Source organism: Lynx rufus, unplaced genomic scaffold (genome assembly GCF_022079265.1).
Source record: "Lynx rufus isolate CCGP_SWC_20201006 ecotype Redwood Valley unplaced genomic scaffold, mLynRuf1.p SCAF_15, whole genome shotgun sequence".
Lineage (NCBI taxonomy): Eukaryota > Metazoa > Chordata > Mammalia > Carnivora > Felidae > Lynx > Lynx rufus.
In genome coordinates, this window is record NW_025814829.1 from 42937734 (window position 1) to 42961496 (window position 23763).

General features: G+C 38.1%; 1 protein-coding gene and 1 pseudogene across 2 annotated transcripts in view; both read left to right on the forward strand.

The window, feature by feature from the left end:
- Window positions 1-23763, forward strand: part of ABL2 (ABL proto-oncogene 2, non-receptor tyrosine kinase) — a 108037-nt gene that overhangs the window by 30424 nt on the left and 53850 nt on the right. The gene's annotated exons all lie outside the window — the stretch shown is intronic.
- LOC124510181 (40S ribosomal protein S2-like) lies at window positions 8076-10215 on the forward strand (annotated as a pseudogene).

The following is a 23763-nucleotide window of genomic DNA, read 5'->3' on the forward strand; positions in this document are numbered from 1 at the left end:
CTGTTCCTTACCAGTCCACTAGGGGATACTCCAGTACTTAGAAAATCCACTTGCCACTATATGTAGTTTTAAAATTATCTCCCACTTAAATAAAATTATTACTCCCACTTGCTTACATGAAAAAAAGACTTTTAGGTCTAGTTTGATCTATTAATTTGACAATAATAGTCACGTGTGGAAGAACTTGCAGCATTTTTTTCAGCTTTTTAAAGGTATAGTTGACAAATTGGAATTGTATACAGTTGATTAGAACATCAGGTTGTATGTTTATATTTTGATGTATGCTGACAGATACCTGATGTTTTGATATACATATGCAACATAATGTTTTGATATATGTATATGTTGTGAAGTGAATACAATCAGGCTAATCAACATTTTCTTTTTTTGGTATGGGAAAAACTCTTAAGATCTACTCTCAGCAGATTTCAGGTACACAACACTATTATTAACTGTAGTCACCATGCTGTTCATTAGATCTCCAGAATTCATCTTGCCTGAGTGAAACTTTGTACTGTTTGACCAGCATCTCTTCATTTCCTCTCCCTCCCCAGCACAACCATCATTCTACACTCTCTCTGAGTTTGACTATTTTAGACTGTTTTAAAGTGTGGAAATTCACAGTGTGATTTTTTGGCCAGTTTTTCTGACGGTAATGCCTTAAGCTTATTTATGTGAGCATGTTAGAAAAACTGGTTATTTTTGTTTCTTAGTATGGGAAAGTAAGGATTCCCATTTATTTTCTCAGTTGTGTTTTTCCTTGGAAAGTCAGAGAGGCTGATATATGGTTTGAGTTTGTTAAAATTTTCTCCATTGTATCATGTGTGTTCTTTTAGACCTTTAACTTAGAAATATGAACCATGATCTTAGGTACACATAACAGGATCATTCATGCTGCTACTAAAGGTAGTCAAGAGTTTAATATTATCTTGATTTCTTCCTGGTAATTTAAGTAGACAAAGTGCCATTAAATAATGCTTTAAAGAAAAATATATTAAAAAATTGACTTCTGTTTTTTAATTTTTTTTTAATGTTTATTTATTTTTGAGAGAGAGACACACTGCGAGCAGGGGAGGGGCAGAGAGGAAGACACAGAATGTGAAGTAGCTCCAGGCTCCGAGCTGTCAGCACAGAGCCCAACGCGGGGCTCGAACTCACCGTGAGATCATGACCTGAGCCAAAGTCGGACATTCAACCAACTGAGCCACCCAGGCATCCCGAGTTCTATTTTTAAAATAGCCAAGTTTCAAGAAATTTAGTCTTAGGAAAAAATTTAGTCTTTTGTATTAGGAAAAGGTTATCAGACTTAATGTTTCAGAAAATACTTCGGTTGACCAAAAATTTATTCTTTATTCTAGATAAATTCCTCATTAAAAAGTTTTTGTCTACTATATGAATGTACGAATTTTCTGCATAGCATATATTTAATATCTCTGTGCACATAGGTACTTACAGATTGGCTTATCAGATTTAACTCCTCAATTCACCTGATTTCTGCTATTTATACATACAACAAATGGCTGAAATCCTGTGCCATTGCGACAACATAATTTGGAAAATGGAAAGTCAGGCAGTCTGGGATAAGAATAAGTATTTTATTGTCCATTGAAAATAAACGTGGCATAAGAGTTACTCAGAATTTGTTTTAATTAGCGCTTAGGTGATAACTTTACAGGATATTATAGAGATAACCGTGTTGGGTGGAAAGATTCCATTTGACATTCTAATAATACATTTTTTTGTTTTATCTCGGTCTCCCTAGCAAAATGGGGAAAGAGTAGAGAGTGTGTTGTGATAATTAGCTTTTTGGTTGTGCATCTGGATTGATGGACTGGCATGACTAGGATGCTAGCTGTACATACCTGTGGTGTAGTGAGAGCCAGAATAGTCCTCTCAGCCATTTTTCATAACTAGTTCTATGACTACTGAGTCTGGTTAAGTTCCCTTCTGTATACAATACAATGACTAAATCAATAAATGAACGATGACTGGTTTGTGTTTTGTTATATTTTGACTCTAGAGGAAAGGCAGAATTTCTGGTCCATAGAGTTATCACAGTTGCTGTTTTGTTTTTATACCTTTTTTGTTTGCAATAAATTATTTTTTTCTTTTAAAGAAAGGAAACAAAACAGAAGACCATTTATGGTGCTTTTGTGTAGGTCCAAACTGAATTTTATTTACTTACTTAAAGTATAGTTGAGCTTAATTTTTATATGATGGATTCCAATTGACTGTCAATTTTTTTTTTTCTAATTTCAGTTTAGGAAGTAATTAATTGTAATTTCAGGGGAGAAGTCGTGTGTGTGTGTGTGTGTGTGTGTGTTCGTGTGTGTGTGTTCGTGTGTGTGTGTTCGTGTGTGTGTGTTCGTGTGTGTGTGTTCGTGTGTGTGTGTTCGTGTGTGTGTGTGTGTTCGTGTGTTCGTTCAGTAGGCTCCACGCCCAGTGTGGGGCTCGAACTCATGACCCTGAGATCAAGAGTTGCATGCTCTACTGACTGAGCCAGCCAGGCACCCCTGTGTTTTTTTTTTTTTTATCTTAATACTAGTAGAGATTATTTAAATGATGGGGGAATATGTGTATATGGTTAAAATGATTTCATACAGGGGCGCCTGGGTGGCGCAGTTGGTTAAGCGTCCGACTTCAGCCAGGTCACGATCTCGCGATCCGTGAGTTCGAGCCCCGCGTCAGGCTCTGGGCTGATGGCTCGGAGCCTGGAGCCTGTTTCCGATTCTGTGTCTCCCTCTCTCTCTGCCCCTCCCCCGTTCATGCTCTGTCTCTCTCTGTCCCAAAAATAAATGAACGTTGAAAAAAAAAATTAAAAAAAAAATGATTTCATACAGCAGATTCAGCTTGTCTCATATTTTTAATATATAGGAGTTGGAAAAGTATGCAGCATTATCTGAACTTGAAAATTAAGTACAGTAGTCTGTTACCTTAAAGCTGGCAGAAATCAGTGCTTAGTTTTTCAAGTTGGTTTTATAATTCTCATCCTTTGTGGTACAATACAAGTATAAAATAGGAAGGGCTTTAAGTCTAGTATTGGTTCATGAAGGAGTTCATTGCTATCATGCTGGCTCCCCCCTCCCTGCTTTTTTTAAGTAAGCTCTATGTCCAACGTAGGGCATGAACTCATGACCCTGACATCTATAGGAGTCACATGCTATATGGACTGAGCTAGCCAGGCGCCCCTGGGTTTCCACTTTTGAAAGTGACCTTCTTCATGTGTCCTTCATGCCCTGTTGAGAGGAGCACTGTTTTCCAGAGAACTGGGAGTGACTTCCTGGCTAAATAGGGGATTGGCTGTGATGATAAGGGATAATGGAAAGTGACTGAAAAGCTACTTCCACTTTTCCTTTTCCAGTGCTCTTCCCACCCATTCCCATTACCAGAGCTGGGACCTTAAGTTCTGGATGTACTGGAGCCTCTCCTGGAATATTTGTTAGTAACAAAGTTTCTGATAACCTTGTGCTTGGCACACAACTCTGTAATTAGTTAAAGGCATTATCATACTTATTGTTTGGCTCTTTTATCTTATGTGAATGAACTAACTAGTGAATGTAGTTAACAACTTCCTAGTGACAAGGTGATTGCTATTTAATAGAAGACTATGGGAACATTAAAGAAGGAACATATAACTTCTTCTGCCCTGAGAAATTCCTGAAGAATCTTGTTAAAACATCCCAGAACAACATAAAGAATATCATATTTTTGCTACTAGTGTTCTATATCTTGAAAATGCAGGATTGGACTGGAACATTTTTGTAAATCCAGCAGTGATATTACTATTAAATTTTAAAATTTTATTAAAATTAAGAAAAAGCACATTAGTACAGTTCAGGATTTAAGTTAGCAGGTTATTACAGTTAATGCAGTTATTAGCACATTAATATAGTGTTAATGCATTAATATAGCTCAAGATTTAAGAGGTATGTATTAAATTGCCCTACACCTCTCTCCCTTCAGCCACCCACTTCTCCTCCTTAGAGTCAAACGATATTCCCGGTTTAAATGACACTTTTAACATATATTATTTAAAGGATTTCTTTAGTATTTATGAATAATTAAAGTTGACAGCATGGCTTCTAGAGTCGTACATTTCGAATTTTCATTTACTTAGCAGTTAATGAGCACCAACCAGACACTTTGTTGGCACTGGGAATATGTTAGTGAACAAATGAAACTCCCTGCCTTCGTGGAGATTACATTGTAGTGGGTGGAGACAGCCACTCAGTGTTTATTTATTTACTACATCATGTGGAGAGGACTTATTTTTTTAATTAATAAGTTTATTTTTAAATTTACATCCAAGTTAGCATATAGGGCAACAACGATTTCAGGAGTAGATTCCAGTGATTGATCCCCTATATACCCAATCCTCATCCCAACAACTGTCTTCTTTAATGCCCCTCACCCATTTAGCCCATCCCCCCTCCTACAACCCCTCCAACAACCCTCTGCTCTCTGTGTTTAAGAGTCTCTTATGTTTTGTCTCCCACCCTGGTTTTATATTATTTTTGCTTCCTTTCCCTTATGTTCATCTGCTTTGTATCTTAAATTCCTCATATGAGTGAAATCATATGGTATTTGTTTTTCTCTGACTAATTTCACTTAGCATAATATCCTCTAGTTCCATCCATGTAGTTGTAAATGATGATGACTTCTAGGACAGACCAATAGGGGAGGTGCTGTTTTAGATAGAATGGTCAGAGAAATCCTCTGGTAGGGTAACATTTCAGCAGAGAATTGAATGATCTGAAGAAATGAGACTTAGGGCTTTCAGAGCAGCATTCTAGGAACAGGATCATCAAGGACAAAGTTTCGGAGAATATTTTCAAGGCAGAAGTATCCTTCTGGAGTGGCAGAGGTTAGACTGGCTAGAGAGGACTGACCTGGTGGGAGAATGTTGGGAGATAATATATAGAAGGTAAAAGAAGGTAAAAGTAGCACGGGGGATGAGGGAGACTGCTGAGGGCCAGTTTATGGAAGGCTTGCATACCATCATAAAGAATTAGGACTTTATTCTGAGCAGGATGGGAATCTTGGACTGTGGGGGTTATATTTAAAAGGTTCAGTCTGACTTTGTGGAGAATAAACTCTTGGGGACAAGGATGAAAGCAGAGAGACAAGTTATGAGTCTAAAATAGCCATAGACTATGTAGCACTGTACTAGATACAGTGAGTTTTTATCAAATCTAGTTAAGAATCATTTCTCTCTGGGACTTGACTTCTACCACTGAAGAAGGGAGTAAAAAAGTGAATTGATAATGAGTACTTATATTTACAATTTTTTAAGATTTTTTTTTTTTTAATTAATCTCTATACCCAACCTGGGGCTCAAACTCATGACCCCGATATTGAGTCACATGTTCTTCCTACTTAGCCAGTCACTTCAAGTATTTATATTTTTAAATGATAACTTTAGGGGGACACTTGGGTGGCTCATTGGTTAATTGTCCCACTCTTGACTTGGGCTCAGGTCATGATCTCATGGTTTGTGGGTTCAAGCCCTGCATCAGGCTCTGTGCTGACAGCACAGAAGCCTGCTTGAGGTTAATATTTATTCTCTCTCTCTCCCTCCCTCCCTCTCTCCCCCTCTCTCCCTCCTCCCCTCCCTCCCCCATCTGCCCCTCCCCTGAGCGCACCCTCGCTCTCTCAAAATAAATAAACTAAAAAAAAGAAAAGAAAAGAAAAAAATGGTAACTTGAGGACTTAGAGTTAAATTCTGTAATCATTTAAATTTGTTTGTATAGATCCCCTAAGTATCACTTGCATCTTAAAGAAATGTGGTAAGATCCCCAAAGAAACTTCAATACCTTTTATAGTTATAGTATGCAATGAATTTTTTTCTTAGGCCTACCAAAAAAGACTGAGTGGCAGAGTTTTGACAAATTAAATATTGGGTGCTATTTTTTCCTCTCCACTTTTACTAGGTGACATTTTGAATTTGAAACTGGTTTGGTTTCTCCAGCATGTATCAATATTCTAAAAAGTATTTAAAAGTCAAAATTCTTAGACTTTAAGCAAGCAGGTTGCTAGTGGTGAAAACACATGGAATATAAAAAATGTCAACATGTAAAATTTAAGTTTTGAATGACTGAATAATATGTGTGAATTTGCTAGCAAATGTCCTGTGTCTCTGATAGTGTGGAAATGAGTTGCATCATAGGAAATAAATCTGAAATTTGAGGACCTCAGAACTCTTAATATCTAATTAGGTGAATAGAGGCACTTTTTTTTTTTTTTTTTTTGGATTAGAGGCACTTCGAATCAAAAATGAAATCATGGATAGGGAAGGCATAAAAACCAGACGTAGTAAAGGTGTAGGAAATAGGCAAAATGATCACTGTGAAAGCATACTAAAATATAAATAGTGTTGGAAGGAGAAGAGGAATAGAAAATGAAAGATAAAAGGAAAGCCTAGCACACCAAGAGTTTAGGAAAACTTTTAAATAAGGAATTGCTGGATCCAGTCAAGTTTAGGGAGTGCATTAAAATGACTAACGTACTCGAAAAGAACTCTGAAAATTAGTTTTAAAGCAATTTTACACATTGTGTAGTTGTATACTAGAAGGGCATCAATAATTTACTCTTAATTTCTATTAATTTGATCTGCTTGTCTAGGGTTCCTAAAATATGAAAACAAAATATGATATGCTTCAGTTATGATTCATGGAATCATAAGACTTTTGAGCTGAAAATAACTTTAGAGTCATCTCTTCCCCGGCCCCTTAATTTTACAGGTTGGAGAAGTAGGAGCACAGTAGTAAATTCTCCTATCCAGTTATGATGGAGGAAAGATTAGAACTTAGGTCTTCTGACTTCCAGTTCAGTACTCTTCCACAGTGTTTTTGCCTTAGGTTTGTTTTTTGTTGTAGTTTTTTGATTATTTAAATTATATATTACAAAGACAGCAGTTTTTTTGTTGTTGAATTCCTGTTTTGTGATTAATCAACTTGAGTGAGTGCTTTACACATTCATATAAAGATGCTCTTCTCCTTATATTGAGAAGGTAACAGCCTTGTGATTATCTGCATCTAAGTGAAAGTCGACCTGTTATCTGAACTTTTCTTTTCTTTTTTTTAAGGTAAAATAATATGTTTATTCGTTCCTGTTGATTATTTTAGTTCAAATTCAGGTCCACAGAGTTTGTGTTTTTTTTTTTTTTTTTTTTTTATGAAATTTATTGTCAAATTGGTTTCCATACAATACCCAGTGCTCATCCCAACAGGTGCCCTCCTCAATACTCATCACCCACCCACCCCTCCCTCCTACCCCCCATAAACCCTGAGTTTGTTCTCAGTTTTTAGGAGTCTCTTATGTTTTGGCTCCCTCCCTCTCTAACCATTTTTTTTTCTTCCCCTCCCCCATGGTCTTCTGTTAAGTTTCTCAGGATCCACATAGGAGTGAAAACATATGGAATCTGTCCTTCTCTGTATGGCTTATTTCACTTAGCATCACACTCTCCAGTTCCATCCACGTTGCTACAAAAGGCCATATTTCATTCTTTCTCATTGCCAAGTAGTATTCCATTGTATATATAAATCACAACTTTTTTATCCATTCATCAGTTGATGGACATTTAGGCTCTTTCCATACTTTGGCTATTGTTGAGAGTGCTGCTATAAGCATTGGGGTACAAGTGCCCCTATGCATCAGTACTCCCGTATCCCTTGGGTAAATTCCTAGCAGTGCTATTGCTGGGTTATAGGGTAGGTCTATTTTTAATTTTTGGAGGAACCTCCACACTGTTTTCCAGAGAGGCTGCACCAGTTTGCATTCCCACCAACCGTGCAAGAGGTTTCCTGTTTCTCCACTTCCTCTCCAGCATCTATAGTCTCCTGTTGTGTTCATTTTGGCCACTCTGACTGGCATGAGGTGATATCTGAGTGTGGTTTTGATTTGTATTTCCCGGTTATCTAAACTTTTCAAACTTAATTGCCAGCCTTATGGTTGTGTTTATTGCTTCCTTATTTATTTTGTTTTGAATTCATATTTTGCATAGTTAAATTTATTTAGAAGTGAAGTATGCAAAGTGTAAGTGGAAATTTATCTGTTAAAAGCTTATAGAACCCGGTCGCCTGGGTGGCACAGTTAAGCTCCTAGGCTCTTGATTTCACCTCAGGTCATGATCTCAAGGTAGGTAAGACTGATATTGGGCTGTGTGCTGACAGCAAGGAGTTTGCTTGAGATTCTCTCCCTTTCTCTCTGCCCCAACCCTGCACGCGTGTGCGTGTTTTCTCTCTCTCTCTTTCTCTCTCTCTCAAAATAAGTAAAAACAAACATTAAAAAAATAATAAAGCTTATTTTTGTAAGAAGTTCCAGTTTGGTTATATAGGCTATCTGATTTATGGAATATTTTACGACTTCCATTGATATTTTTTTGAGGTACAAATAACTGGAAGTAGATGATCATGGTTTTGCTGATAAAAATCTTTGGGACACTTGGTTTTAACATATAACTAAGGATGTTTTTAGTACCATTTTAATTTGCTTAAGAGTTTAAATTAAATAGAGAAAATGGCTTTACAACTAACTTTTAAATTTTATATAACTTTATCCCTAAAATCTTGTTGACATTATTATTTAGCAAGTGAAATTTTTACAGATGTGTAGACACAAATTTTATTAATTCGTAACAAGCTACTTAGTTTCCAAAGTTTTGAGGTTATGAGGCTGTTAAAAATGGCTAAATTTTGATGCAGTAAATTTTCTTGTAAAAGCATACTTAAGAAAAAGATGACTGTAGTGGCCCCTGGGTGGCTCAGTTGGTTGAGCGCGGGACTCTTGATTTCAGCCAGGTCATGATCTGAGGGTTGTGAAATCGAGCCCCAAGTGGGGCTCCATGCTGCTCATAGAGCCTGCTTAAGATTCTCTCTGCCCTTTTCCCCCCGCTGGTGTGTGTGCGCTCTCTCTCAAAAACAAACCCCCAAAAACTATAAATGTAATATATATCCTGTGTATCTTTTTGTTTTGTAAGTTTTACCTCAATTCTGAACTTAGTGTAGTTGTTTAAAAATACATTTTGGGGGGCACCTGGCAGGCTCAATCGGTTAAGTGTCCCACTCTTGATTTTGACTCCGGTCATGATCTCACAGTTTGTGAGATCGAGCTCTGAGTTGGGCTCTGTACTGACAATGAGGAGCCTGCTTGGGATTCTCTCCCTCTCTCTCTGCCACCCCCTCTCTCAAAAGAAAGAAAAAAAACATTTTTTGTGTGTGTGGATGTGTTTGAAATCACTGAATCTATCAGTTTCCCCTTTTGTAAATTGGGAATAATACTAGCACTTAAGTCACAGCGTTGTAAAGATTAAACAAGATACCATGTGTAAAGTGCTTGGCACGTGGTAGATACTGGTTAAGAATGTAGATTTTCTCTTCAAGAAAACACCAAGTGGTAGATGACACTCGTGCTGCAGGAGGGCCCTAAAGCCCAGGTCTCTGCATTGGAAGGTCGGAACAGGGTATCTGGGGTAGAGGCGGGCACATGGGGCTCCTGCAGTCAAGGCCAATGACAAGGAGTCAAGGACATGAAGATAAAGTCCCTGGAGGAAATCTCTTCTCCCTGCCCATCAGGGAATCTGAGATCATTGACTTTTTCCTGGGGACATCCTCGGGATGAGGTTTTGAAGATTATGCCTGTGCAAAAGCAGATCCCTGCTGGCCAGTGAGCCAGCTTCAAGGCATTTGTTGTCATCAGAGATCACGATGAATGTGTTGGCCCAGATGTTAACGTGCTCCAAGGGGGTAGCCACTGCCACCCATGGGGCCGTGATCCTGGCTAAGCATTCCATCATACCAGTGCAGCGAGGCTCCCAGGAGAGCAAGATCGGCAAGGCCCACACTGTCCCATGTGGGGTGACTAGCTGCTGTAGCTCTGTGCTTGTGCGCCTCGTTCCTGCCCCTAGAGGCAAGGGCATTGTCTTAGCCTCTTTGCCCAAGAAGCTGCTGCTGATGGCCGGTGTGGATGACTGCTGCACCTCGGGCAGGGGTTGCACTGCCACCCTAGGCAACTTTGCCAAGGCCCGCTTTTTTTTTTTTCTTTTTTGGCCAAGGCCACTTGTGATGCCATTTCCAAGACCTGCAGCTATCTCACCCCAGACCTCTGGAAAGAAACTGTGTTCACCAAGTCTCCCTATCAGGGATTTATTGTCTTGTAAGGACCCACACCAGCATCTCCGTGCAGATGACCCAGGCTCCAGCTGTGGCCACCACATAGTTTTATATAAGAAAAATCAGTGAATTAAAGCCTGGAAAGAAACGAAACAAAACAAGAACGTAGACTTTCTGAGTTAATATCCCAATTTTGCCACTTACTTAATTGTATGACCTTGTAAAAGTTATGTAGCCCTTCTTAGCTTCCTTTGTGCCATCTTCTTGAGTCTTCCATACAGGAAGCTTATGTTTGCAGTGGAATCATTTTTTTTTTTTTTTAAGCCCGCTTCCTGCTCAGAGATGTGGGGATCCAAAGGGCAGTTTTCATTTTGCATTGTATCTGTCTTTTTAGTTCAACCTGGCAGTGTTTCTGCTAGTACAGTTTTTGTGATAGGAGTTCTAGTATTTTCATATGTATTTCATATGCTCAGGAAGTGATGTAGTAGAGACGGGGAGAAGGGCAGGAAAGAAGCTGATGATACAGTAGAGAAGAGGAGAATTTCTGGAGCTCATATCATTGAGTTGGTGGTAGGGATTGGAGCTCGTGCACGAGAGAAGGGATTGGATGGTGAAAAGAACAGATAGTTCATTTATTATAACAGGAAGGAAGGCAGAGCACATAGGTGCAGATAGATTCTGATACTGTTGGTGGATGTGATAATTCCTCGAAATCCTCTTCTGATGGCTTTAATTTTCTAGCAAGTCGTCAGCTGAGAGTGAGAAGGGGCATGGAAGAAGGCGTTAGAAGTTTGAGAAGAGAGGAGAGAACGTGTCATTGTTAAGAGAAGTGGGAGAGTGAATGGGCTTGGGAAATAGAATACCAGGCCAAATTCAGGACTCATTTGAGGTTAAAGGTCATGAGTTAAAAGTGGGGGCAGTCAGCTTGGTTGTGTGCCCTCTCCTTTAGTAGTAGGGGAATGGACAGAGAATTGAATTTAAGCAGGATTGTGGTTTTGCAAAGTGAGTATCTACAAGTGAGAGAGGAGCGAGTGATCATAATGATGGATCATGGAACTTAAACTGGGTAAGGAGAGAAGAGAGGACTTCCAGGGGTGAGGGAGAGTGAAAAGATTAAGTTAGTAGATTTAAGGTTCTGGTGGGATCAACTGTGATGGCAGAAGTTCATGTATGAAAAGGAAGGAGCTGCTAGTAGGATAGAACATATATTCAAAAGTGGTTGCATAAAATTGAGATTATTGAGAAAGGGGCATTGTAGTGTGTGTGGCTGGGGTAGGGTTACATTTATTTCTTTGATCTTCACGAAGTTCATTTAGTTCTTTGATCATACAGCAACTGTGTGATGTAAATAGTGTAAGCATCATTATTCATGTTTTATGGATGAAAAAAACTGAAACTCAGAGAGGTGGACAGTTGCCCCAAGATCACAAAGCTAGGACTCAGACTCTATTACTCTAATTCTCAATATTCACTCCTATACCATACTATATCAATTTTCTGAAAGTTAGTGACCTGTTACCCTCTCTTTGAAACTAAAGAGCAACCTCAAATCAAGACTTTTAAGAAATGTACAAGAACAAAACTGTTTTGCTCTTCAGAAATCTTTGGAGACTTTGGGATAGGGGTGATGTTGAAGAGTTCATTGCTTCTGTTATTATCTAACTGACCTTATTAAACACACATACAAACACACACACTAGAGGCTTAAATATGACAGTTTTGTTTAAAATCCTGTATGTAAGGAGACTGAAGGTGGGTGGGGGACAGGACAAATAGGAATGTACTATTCTTTCAGCAGCATGCCTGGACAGACAGCTGTGCTGTCAAATGTGTCTGCTCAAATCCATGTACATTCTTTATGGTGGCAATTTGCACCATTGCAAGTCTCTAGGAAAGCATAGTTGGCTATTGGATAATGTCCATTTGGGATAGGATTGTCTCCTCTCCCCCAGTAAGATAGTAATGCTTTTTCTTTGTGTCCTTATACATTTGGCTTTATGTTTGTGGTAGACTTTGAAGAGTTCTTCAAATGTGAAGGAAGAATGAAGGAATTATAATTAAATATAATATGAACTTATATTTACCATTTTGAATGTTTGCCAGAGTACAAAAATAGGATGTCTAAATTTCAGATTATTTATTTATTTATTTTTTAATTTACATCCAAGTTAGCATATAGTGCAACAATGATTTCAGGAGTAGATTCCAGTGATTCATCCCCTATGTATAACGCCCAGTGCTCATCCCAACAAGTGTCTTCCTTAATACCCCTTCCCCATTTAGCCCATCCCCCCCCCACAACCCCTCCATCAACTCTGTTCTCTATATTTAAGAGTCTCTTATGTTTTCTCCTCCTCCCTGTTTTTATATTATTTTTGCTTCGCTTCCATTATGTTCATCTGTTTTGTGTCTTAAATTTCTCATATGAATAAAGTCATATGATATTTGTCTTTTTCTGACTAATTTCACTTAGCATAATACCCTCTAGTTCCATCCATGTAGTTGCAAATGGCAAGATACTTTTTTTTTTTTAATTGCCGAGTAACATTCCATTGTGTGTATGTGTATGTGTGTGTGTGTATATATATATATATATACATACATACATACATACATACATACCACATCATTGGGGCGCATGTGCCCCTTCAAAACAGCACACCTGTATCCCTTGGGTAAATACCTAGTAGTGCAATTGCTGGGTTGTAGGGTAGTTCTATTTTTAATTTTTGGAGGAACCTCCATACTGTTTTCCAGAGTGGCTACACCAGTTTGCATTCCCAGATTAATGTTGTTTTCATGCTTTCTGTTCCTAATTTTTCTTTCTTTTTTTTTTTTTTTAAAGTTGTTTTCATTTGTGGCAAAATATACACAACATCAAACTCCTCGTCTTCTCAGATAATGCTTTAATATACTCAGGTATATTTTGTTCATATAATCTGTTTAAAGTAGGAGTAGTTTTTTGCAACTATGTGGATGGAACTGGAGGGTATTATGCTAAGTGAAATTAGAGACAAAAATCCTATGACTTCACTCATATGAGGACTTTAAGAGACAAAACAGATGAACATAAGGGAAGGGAAACAAAAATAATATGAAAACGGAGGGGGACAAAACAAAAGAGACTCATAAATATGGAGAACAAACTGAAGGTTGCTGGAGGGGTTGTGGGAGGGGGGATGGGCTAAGTGGGTAAGGGGGAATAAGGAATCTACTCCTGAAATCATTGCTTCACTGTATACTAATTAATTTGGATGTAAATTTAAAAAAAAGTTAAATTATAAAAAAATTAAAAAAAAGAAACCTGATTTAGTAACTCAAAAAAAAAAAAATAAAAAAAAATAAAAATAAATTAAAAAAAATAAAGTAGGAGTAGTTTCCTGCGGATGACCCTTACACCCTTCGGCCAGCAGAACTTTCCTTTCCTATCTGTTACCAATCTTCTATCTCCTACTCTACTGAAACCTTTTACCCCAGTAGAATGGAGTCTCATGACAGGACAGGAGGTGGAGAAGTGGTAGACCTTCGCAGCTGATGCTCCCTCCTACAGTATCTGTGAAATGTGGGTCGTATCTGTTCCTTTCTTCCTTTTGCTCTAGAGCGTTCATGCCAGCTCCTCAGGGAGAATGTGTAGGAAAGCCTTCGGCTTGAGTGATACAGCTCTGATCTTGTGACTTCCTTAAGAGCTTTCATTCATTTCTTACCATCTTCAGGGTGAGGTCTAAAGTCATTAGCAGAGCATCATTCAAGGCTTTCATGGTCTGGTGCCTGCCTAATCTCATACATGTTCTCTAGGTTCCAGACATACTAAATAAAACACATGCAGTTCCCTAAATACGGTTTGTGCCTGGCACATAGTAGATAGTCCAGAAATATTTCTGGAGAGAGAGAGCGCGCACGAGTGAGCGTGCGTGTGTGTGTGTGTGTGTGTGTGTGTGTGTGTGTGTGTCGGTGTATATAAGTTGTACTCTTTTACATGCTAACTTTTATTCCACAGCTACCTCTTTAAGACTCAGGCCAAGAATCCTCTATCAGTAGGCCTCTGCTTTTGTCTATACTAGTAAGCACTCCTGCTCTGTGATGTCAAAACATTCAGGCCACATCACTGTATATGATAGCTGATTGACTTCTTGGTTTCTCTCATTAGCATGCGAGATGCTTGAGGGCCAGGGACCATATGTTATTTACCTTAGTACCCTGTAACTCTTCTATTCTTCATAGAGTTTCATATTCATATTCTTCATTTTTTTTTTAATTTTTTTTTCAACATTTATTTATTTTTGGGACAGAGAGAGACAGAGCATGAACGGGGGAGGGGCAGAGAGAGAGGGAGACACAGAATCGGAAACAGGCTCCAGGCTCCGAGCCATCAGCCCAGAGCCCGACGCGGGGCTCGAACTCACGGACCGCGAGATCGTGACCTGGCTGAAGTCGGACGCTTAACCGACTGCGCCACCCAGGCGCCCCATATTCTTCATTTTTTGTTACTAAAAGCCTTTAACTTAGCTGTTGCTTTTGTTTTCTGATGTTTACATTATATAATGTTATGTATTCAATATTCCTGACCTTTTAATTTCATTTATTAGCCTTCTCCAGTGAAAATTACATGGATGCTTAACTTGTGAAATAATCAGTATTTTATTTATTTTTTTAATCAGTGTTTTAACAAGTGTATATCATACATCATAATTAGCATAATGCTTATTATAGGATTGGGATGTTGGGTAGGAAAATTAGAATTGCACACTTCATTTCCTGCAGAGGAATTATCTGAGCGCTTTAAATAGTTAAGATTATATAAGCCTTATCCTTCTAGATCAGTACATTTGAGTTTGCAAGTCTTAAATTGGTGACTTATTAAGTTGTTGTTACTTAAGATGTAACTATTGTTACTGCATTTGTGTTTCCTAATTTCCACTCTTTTATCAGTGTTGCTTTTCTTTCTCAATCTTAATGTCAACAGTTGTGTCATTCCTTAGAATTAATGACTTAGTTGGTGACACATTATTTGTTTATAGGAGAAGGCTTTATTTTAAATGTTCTTCCTTTTTAGAGTCCAGAATCTTAATCATTTTACCAGAAGGTTTACTCTCTCTCATTTGGGTGAAACAGTAGATAAAGAGACTGTAAGCATACTAAATAAACATGGGTTGGATTTTTTTGGGGGCATGAACCTAAGTACAATAAAGATTTATCATATAGGGGCAACTGGGTGGCTCAGTCAGTTAAGCATCCAAGTCTTGATTTTGGTTCAGGTCATGTTCTCTTACAGTTTGTGAGATCGAGTCCCATGTTGGGTTCTGTGCTGACAGCATGGAGCCTGCTTGGGATTCTCTTTCTTTCTCTCTGTCTCTCTCAAAATAAATAAATAAACTTAAAAAAATATTATATAAACACTGTGACACCCCAAATTAATTAATTAAAAAAAATTTTTTTTTAAGTAGGCCCCACACCCAGTGTGGAGCCCAGTGTGGGGCTTGAACTCACAACCCTGAAATCAAGACCTGAGCTGAGATCAGGAGTTAGATGCTTAACCAACTGAGTCACCCATTTTATTTAGTTGTATTAAATTAAAACCAACTGAGTCACCCATTTTATTTGGTTGTATTAAATTAAAAAAAATTTTTTTAACATTTATTTGAGAGAGAGAGAGAGAACGAGCGAGCAGGGGAGGAGCAGAGAGAGATGGAGACATAGAATCCCAAGCAGGCTCCAGGCTCTGAGCTGTCAGTACAGAGCCCGACATGGGGCTCGAACTTACAAACTGTGAGATCATGACCTGAGCTGAAGTGAGACGCTTAACCAGCTTAGCCACCCAGGCACCCTAAGGCCTTTCTAACAATAATTTTTTTTCCTGTTGTAGGCCGACTTTTCCATGGCAGACCTACCTGCCTGCAGCAGATAAGTTTTTATGGGATCGCTCCTTTAAAACATTTTTGTATTGTTGGAACATTTATGTAACATAAAATCTGTCATTTTAATCATTTTTGAGTGTACAATTCAGTGGCATCAAGTACATTTACAGTGTAATGCAGCTATCACCACTATCTACTTGCGAACCTTTTTAAACAACTCAAACAGAAAATGTGTCCCCATTCCTCTCTCCTCAGTCTCTGGTTACCTCTAATCTACTTTCCTTCTTTAAGAATTTGCCTATTCTAGATATTTCACATAAGTGTGTTTAGTTTATTCCACTAGCACAGTGTTTTCAAGGTTCACTGTGTTATATAGCATGCATCAGACCTTTGTTCCTTTTTTTTTTTTAATTTAAAGTTTTATTTACTTAAGTAATCTCTGCACTCAACAAGGGGTTTGAACTCACGACCCCAAGATGAAGTCAGCATGCTCTTCTGACTGAGCCAGCCAGGCGCCCCAGAACTTCATTCTCCCTGAGGTTAACTGTAGTTGGAAGGGGATGGTATGTCATGACTATTCTTGGAACTTGATTTGGCTGTTAACTGTGCTTCTCTGGCAGAAGCCAGAAGGGTTGGGTTGGATCTCAGGGCATCTTTGGAATAATCAAGATGCTTAGGGTAGCAGCTCGGCTTGCAACCAGAGTTCATTCCTCTTACAGTGTTTTTGTTTGTTTGTTTGTATGATTGATTGATTGATTGATTTTTAATCTCTTACAGTGTTTTTAATCCTTTTCTTCTTGTCAGGAACAGAAATCTCCTTACTAGTCTCTCTCTTCCCCTGGGCTAGGCTAGGGTGTGAAATTAAAGCTTATTTTTTCTATTGGCATGCTGACTCCTAAGCTTGGCTTATCAAAATCAGAGTTTTACTTCTAAAAAATGCTCACCTGCTTGTATTTTTCTTAGGACAGGAACATGTGACAACAGTAAAAATTAAAATTGGCTGCTGTTAATAACAGCCTTATTACTTCTGGTTTTTTTGAATAGCGCTTCACTCTCCCAGATACTTGCCCTCATCTCCCAAGTGGAATACTCTCAGGATTTTAAAAAACCCTTATGCATATAATTAAAAAGGAGTGATTATTGATCTTGATTAATTTGTTATAACTTCTTTTGATTGTAGAGACTGTGGTAGGAGTTTGTGTAGCCTGGGATCTCCTTTATTAATTTACTTCATCATTCCCTTTCGTCAGCGTGTATTTGTTACTGCCTGGGGCATGAGCTCACATTCCCACTTACTGGACTTACAAGACCGTGGCATGCCAGACAGTAGTAAAACTTCCTAGCATATCTGTCTGCTAGGAGACTAAAATTAAGAGCTAGTTGTTTATTCCTTTAGGACATCCATTTAAGGAGAATAGTTCCTGCCATTCTAGCCCACTCCTCAAATAGCTAATTCATTTCTTTTAGGTAGCTTCACACTTGTCTGTGTTAATATTCTAAATACGCCACCAAATATTTATTAAGTTTCTGCTATTGTGAAACAGTCTTAGCAGTGGAAATCTGGTTTCTACCACCTTCAAGTGACTGCTGATGGCTTTTCTTCTTCTGAGTAGGACAGGGCACAGGAGGCCAATTCAGGGGGGTCCAGGGAATAGGGTCAAGAAGCTAGGTGAACACCTTGCAGCCTGGACTCACATCCTGTCCCTCTTTATTTTCTCTCTCTGGCTTTGACATCCTTCATTTTCTTGTTGCTGTGGCCATGTAGGCTTTCAACTTTGCCAGTCTGTGCCCAAAACAAACCAATACAAATCAATCTCCTATCTTTTTTCATCTTCCTGAGATAAAAAATGCTCTAGAAATTTCACAGGGAGTAACAAAAGGTTCAGGCACTAACATGACAGGGATAATCTAAGAAGGTTCTAAGCCTTCTTTCTCCTTTTTGCTTAGAACTGGTAGACAAGTTGAAGGGTATGAAGTTAGAGAAGGTTTTAAGACTGTACTGTGGACTGAATGAAATGATATTCATATATGAAAGTATTTCAGACCAGTTTTCAAGTGTACATACGGATGTGGAAATTTCCGGGGACAATATCAAAGAGGAACTATAGTATTGGAAAGGCTTTGCATCTCATCTGTCTGTAAGTATAGTGATAGGGTAAACTTTTTCCTGATCCAAGGTGAGGAGGTAGGAGAAGGGGAGGGAATCCTATGTTGCCAGGGCATGCAGGGAGGGAGAGGGAAAGTCAGAGGGAAAGAAAGGAAGAGAAACCGTTAGGGGTGAAGGGAGGCTCTGCGACTGTTTTTACGGCATATACATAGGTCAGTCTGTACAGAATGTGAATTTTTTTTTTCTTCACATAAAATTTGAGATGCACATACATACACCCAATAAGGGGAAACTAATAAAAATGCTTGTTTGCCAGTACGTTTTTTTTTCCTCACAGGTAACAGTATGCTTCAGGGTTTTTTTTGAGAGTGTCTTTGTAGTTTATACTTAAAAAAAAACATTTATTTGTTTTGCTTTTATGTAGTCACATTCACTTAGTGTTCAAATGTCATTCTTTGTCAGTTAATTTGGATTGATATCCAGGTAAGACCTATTTGTTACAATGGTATATTTAATAATCGATATAATTATTTAATGATAAACTGTCTAATGGAACTAATACGTATCTCAGATCTCTGATCTGTAGGTTCTTTACCTCCATTCTTTGTTTTGCACAAAGGAAAGGGTTATTATTTCTAAAAAGCCATTAAAGCCTTTTGTAGCTTTAAAATTTGTTACTCTAATTATATCAGCTGTTTCCTAGAACATGCTTTCAAAGTATTTCCTAATGGTTTTGGAAGGATGCACATGGAAATTTTTCTTAAACTTTTCTTTATAATTTATGATTTTTAATAGTTTCTAAATGTCCAAATGGGGCTTGCTATATGCATATTTTACACTACAAATTTCCTCATGATATTCTGGGTAGACATTTGTCTACCCTGTTAATTTAGTATCTTCAATGGAGATTTGTTTGCTATATGGCTAGAGTTAAAACAGAGTTAGCAGGGCACCTGGGTGGCTCAATCGGTTAAGCGTCCGACTTCAACCCAGGTCATGATCTCAGTTGTTCTTGAGTTTGAACCCTGTTTCAGACTCTGTCCTGACAGCTCAGAACCGGGAGCCTCCTTCGAATTTTGTGTCTCCCTCTCTCTCTCTCTGCCACTCCCCCACTTGTGCTCTCTCTCTTTCTCAAAAATAAACATAAAAAGAAAATAAAACAGCTAGCCTGTATGTCTGTCTAATCGGAAAAGAATACGCTTTATGACATGATTGGAAGAAAACCAGCAGTGTTTTTCTGCCTCCTTGTTAATGCTTAAAATTCTTTGGGGAAATTTCTTTTATTTTTAACTGTGTAACCTGTTAAAACATAAATATTACTATGTAGCTTTTGGGCAGGGTGGGATTCAGTGCCCTTATTCTTTGTAAATGTTATTTATCAGGTTATCTTTAAATTTCATAGATTATCTTTAAATTTTAAGGCTCTAGAGCACAGTTGTTTGGCAGACCTTGCTTAGAGGAGTAAACACCTTTAGCTCTTTATTTATTAAAATAAGTGGAATCTAGTCTCTTCCTCCTATTACTACCTTCCAATCAAAGATAAAATAACTTCAGCTCTTTAGATAGAAAAAGACTGATTTGGGACAGTCTGTATGTGCATTCATGTATATGTGCACACATAGTTACATCGTGAGGGGTTAAAGTCCTTGGCAGCTGGGAAGACAGGTCGGGAAAGGAGGGTACCTGCCTGTCAAGGCCTGCTTCACCATCTTCTCTAGGATAAGACCTGGTTAAGGAGTTAACCTTGTCTTGAAGTGTAGCATATACCAGCTTTTAATTCTCATCTATTTGAAAATGCAGATTACCTATTATTATTTTTAAGTTGAATTAATTTGTTTTTCACTTTGCCATGAAATCTTTTGAGTTTTAACTCTGTGATCAGTTTTAGTGAGGAGAAAAGTATTTGTGGTCTCTGTTGGGATTTTTTTCTTGGGGAAGTAACATAGCAATCAATAAGGGGCATTTGTGACCAGTGGTACTTAGGCTGATGATTTTATTGTTCCTTTTTTAGAAATGAGAGAATAAATTATGCAGGACTGGTCTGGGCACATGAAAACATGAACATGAAAACTCATTCTTTGAAGTTTCACAGAGTTCCTTCCCGAATTTTATTTCTCTTTCATTGTAGGTAAGGTGTAGCATAATTAAGTACATGTTGTACTTCCTAACAGTGTGAGATGAACTTAGTCTATATCATCCTCTATGAGTGTTGTGGAGAAACTTAAGTCTTGATTGCAGTAAACTATGAGTCAAGGAGTTTATTAACCAGCTCAAGATTGATCGACTTGAATATATTATTTGGCCCACAGAGTAGATTTTACTATTGTTTATTGGATATTTTGGGCATTATTAGTATTACTAAATGAACTTGAATTTGGCTAAAAATTTGAAGCCTCCATAACTGGGGTAGTAAGTCATGCTAGTTAGTGTCATAGTGGTTTTCTTCAAACTTTGGTGTTCACATATTTCCTCAAAGGACTTATCTAGGTGAGAAGAGGATGTGGCCATGAAGGGATAGCATGAGGGGGATGATTGTTCTGTATCTTGTGTGTGTTCTGTATCTTATAGAAACAGGTGTTGATTACATGAATTTGTACATAAATTAAGATTCATAGAACTATACACCAAGAGAAAGAAAGTAGCTGCTCTCTTGCACGTGTTTTGGGTCATATCAGAAACCAGTTTCATCATAAGTTTAAATAATTGCAAATTATATAATTTTTTGTATTTTATAAATAGCGACATTTTAAAATAAAACATCATTATTTATTACTTATTAGTTACTTATGTTTCAGAGAGAGAGAGAGAGAGAGCATGCGAGTGAGCACGTGCATGGGAGAAGGGTAAAGGGAGGGAGTGAGAGAATCCCAAACAGGCTCCATGCTCAGTGCTGAGTCTGATGGGGGGCTCGATCCCACAAGCCTGGGATCACGATCTGAGCCAAAATCAAGAGTCAGATTATCAACCAACTGAGCCACCTAGGTGCCCCTAAAGCAAAACATCATTTTAAAAAATGTATCTAGGAATCTAAATACTGTAGTGATTCATCATTACCATTATCCATTATTAGCATTATTTTATGAAGTATATAAACAGGCTCTTTTTTAACAGCTGAAAGTTGGAAATTATTCCTGTTTTTCTTTGAATTTGTGTTTCTATTCCACTTCCCTCATGGAAGTTTATCCTAATGTATTTTGACCACCTAAATACCATGTCCTAGTTCTCTTCACCTATGACAGATACATAAGTTGAAATTATTTTCTTTTTAGTTTCTCTGTTTAAAACTTTTTAGGATTGATTTAGGATTTTAACCTACTGGCACATAACCACAAAACAATGTAAGTATATATTTTGATAATTAAAAGTAAAATTTGGTTGGAAATACATTATATCAGTCATTGCTGCAAAAATGCTATATAATAAATAATCTGGATCTCAGTAGCTTAAAAACGGCATTTCCTTTTTTTCCTTCTCATCAGTGTCTGGGTCAGCTGGGATTTTGTTGATCCCAGCTGAGCTTGCCTAGGTTCAGTGAGATTTGGCTCTGTGCCCACAGGTCTGCTCTGCATGTCCCACAGTCATCTAGTGCAGACAGCAGGAACACAAGAAGGGTGAGAAACAAACACACATGAAGGCTATTAAAGTCCCAGCTCCAAATTGGCATACTGCCCACACTGTTGGGCAGAGAAGGTTACATGACCAAGCCCAGCATCAGTGGGGAAGGGAGATCTACTTTGCCTATTCTAGTGGTAGGTAACCGCAAAGTCTTTAGCCAAGGATATGCATTATAATTCTATAATAGTGAGGAAGTGAAAAATTTGGAACAATAATCAACTTCTTTTGTGCATTTTTTAATGAGATGTTTTTTCTAGTGTCTGTGGATGTTATTTACTGGAACGAGACACTGGATTGAGATCTGAAGCAGTTGGAGTTAGCCAGGCAAAGTGGGAGTGGGGACCATGGGCAGAAAATATTTGGGGCCAAGGGAATAGTATTTGCCAAAATAAGAGACAATCTGTGAAACTAGAGTTGAGTATGTCCAAAGCATAGTGTGAGAGGCCAGGTGTTTATCAAAAAAGAGAATGGGCAAGAGAGGTAAGGCCTCAGTCACTGTGAAAGAGCCTTTTATGCCATGTGAGGGAAATTAGGCTTTAACTTGAATGCAATGGAGAAATCATTGGAATGTTTTAAACAGAGTATGTTGTGATCAGATTTTCTTGTGCTCAAGAAAAAAAAATCATCTTGGTTGTATATGCATATTATAATGATGTTAGAGAAGTCCAGAGGTGGAGAGACCAGTGAGGAAACCATTGCAAAGACCTACGTGAAAAATGAAGATGGCCTAAACAAAAGGAGTGGAGTTAGGGCTGGAAAGAGATGGTAAGCCATAGAACTAATTTGAAGTGTTTTCAGCCAGTGAGTACATTGGTCACATTCTCTCATCTATATATAATTTTGATGTTAGAACAAGGGCAATGTTTCAATTAACATGTCATCATTTTTTAGTTTATGAAACAGTGAATGTTAGCAATTTTTGTTTAAAATAATGTGTAGGGGCACCTGGTGGCTCAGTCAGTTAAGCGTCCGATTTGTGATTTCTGCTCAGGTAATGATCTCATCACAGTTGTGAGATCGAGTCCCATATTGGTCTTCCTGTTGGACACAGGGTTCCACATTGGGTGTTGGGCTTAGCCTGGGCATGGAGCCTGCTTAAGATTCTCTCTCTCCTTTTTCCTCTGCCCCTCCCACGCTCTCTCAAAAAAATAATAAAATTTAAAATGATTTGTAAATAGTAAAGTTACAAATCCCAATTATTAATATTATGCAGGATGTTCTTTGAATAAGAACAGTATTTTGGGTTTTTTAAAGGGGGGGGGAAGGGTAGAGGGATAGAGAAAGAGAGAGAATATCCCAAGCAGGCTCTGCATGGACAGCATGGAGCGCCACATGGGGCTTGAACCCACGAACCATGAGATCATGACCTGAGCCGAAACCAAGAGTTGGACCCTTAACTGACTTGAGCCCTTAGGTGCTCTGGTAATATTGTTTTATTGAGGCTAGAGAAGCACTATTTATTATCTCTGACCTAGTGTGTGTAGTGTTTTTTTTTAATTTCCTTGGTTTAACTATTTTCCCCCTCCCCCATAATCTGGAAAACTCAAAACACCTATTTGTCTGAAAGAAAAACTCTGGAAATTGTTACTCTTCAATGGTTTCTAATTGCCAGCAAGATAAATCTGAATTTTTTTTGTCGTGGCATTCAAACTTCTCTAAGATCTGGTCCTTGCTTACCTCTCCTACTTTAATTTTCTTAGCAGTTCATTTTATGCACATGTCCCCTCCATTCAAAAAAAAACAAACCTTGGGCCATAATCCTTTTTTTTCAGTTTGTAGAATGTACTATGCATCTTATTATCATTAATCACACTTTACTTGGAATGTCTTCATCTCATTCACTTCACCTGCTTCAGATGGTTGATATAAATATGACTTGTCTTTAAACTGGAGGTGATCGTGAGCACCAGATTTCTGAGGTGTATAAATCTGAGCCAGATTTCATCTTTCCACTTTACTGATCTATTCCTGGTGCTTGTTACTAGTACTTGGTACAAAGTGGATGTTCAGTAAAGATTTCAATAGTAATTCATCAATGTATTATTCGGAGTTAGGCATTTCAGAATTTCTTGTGGAT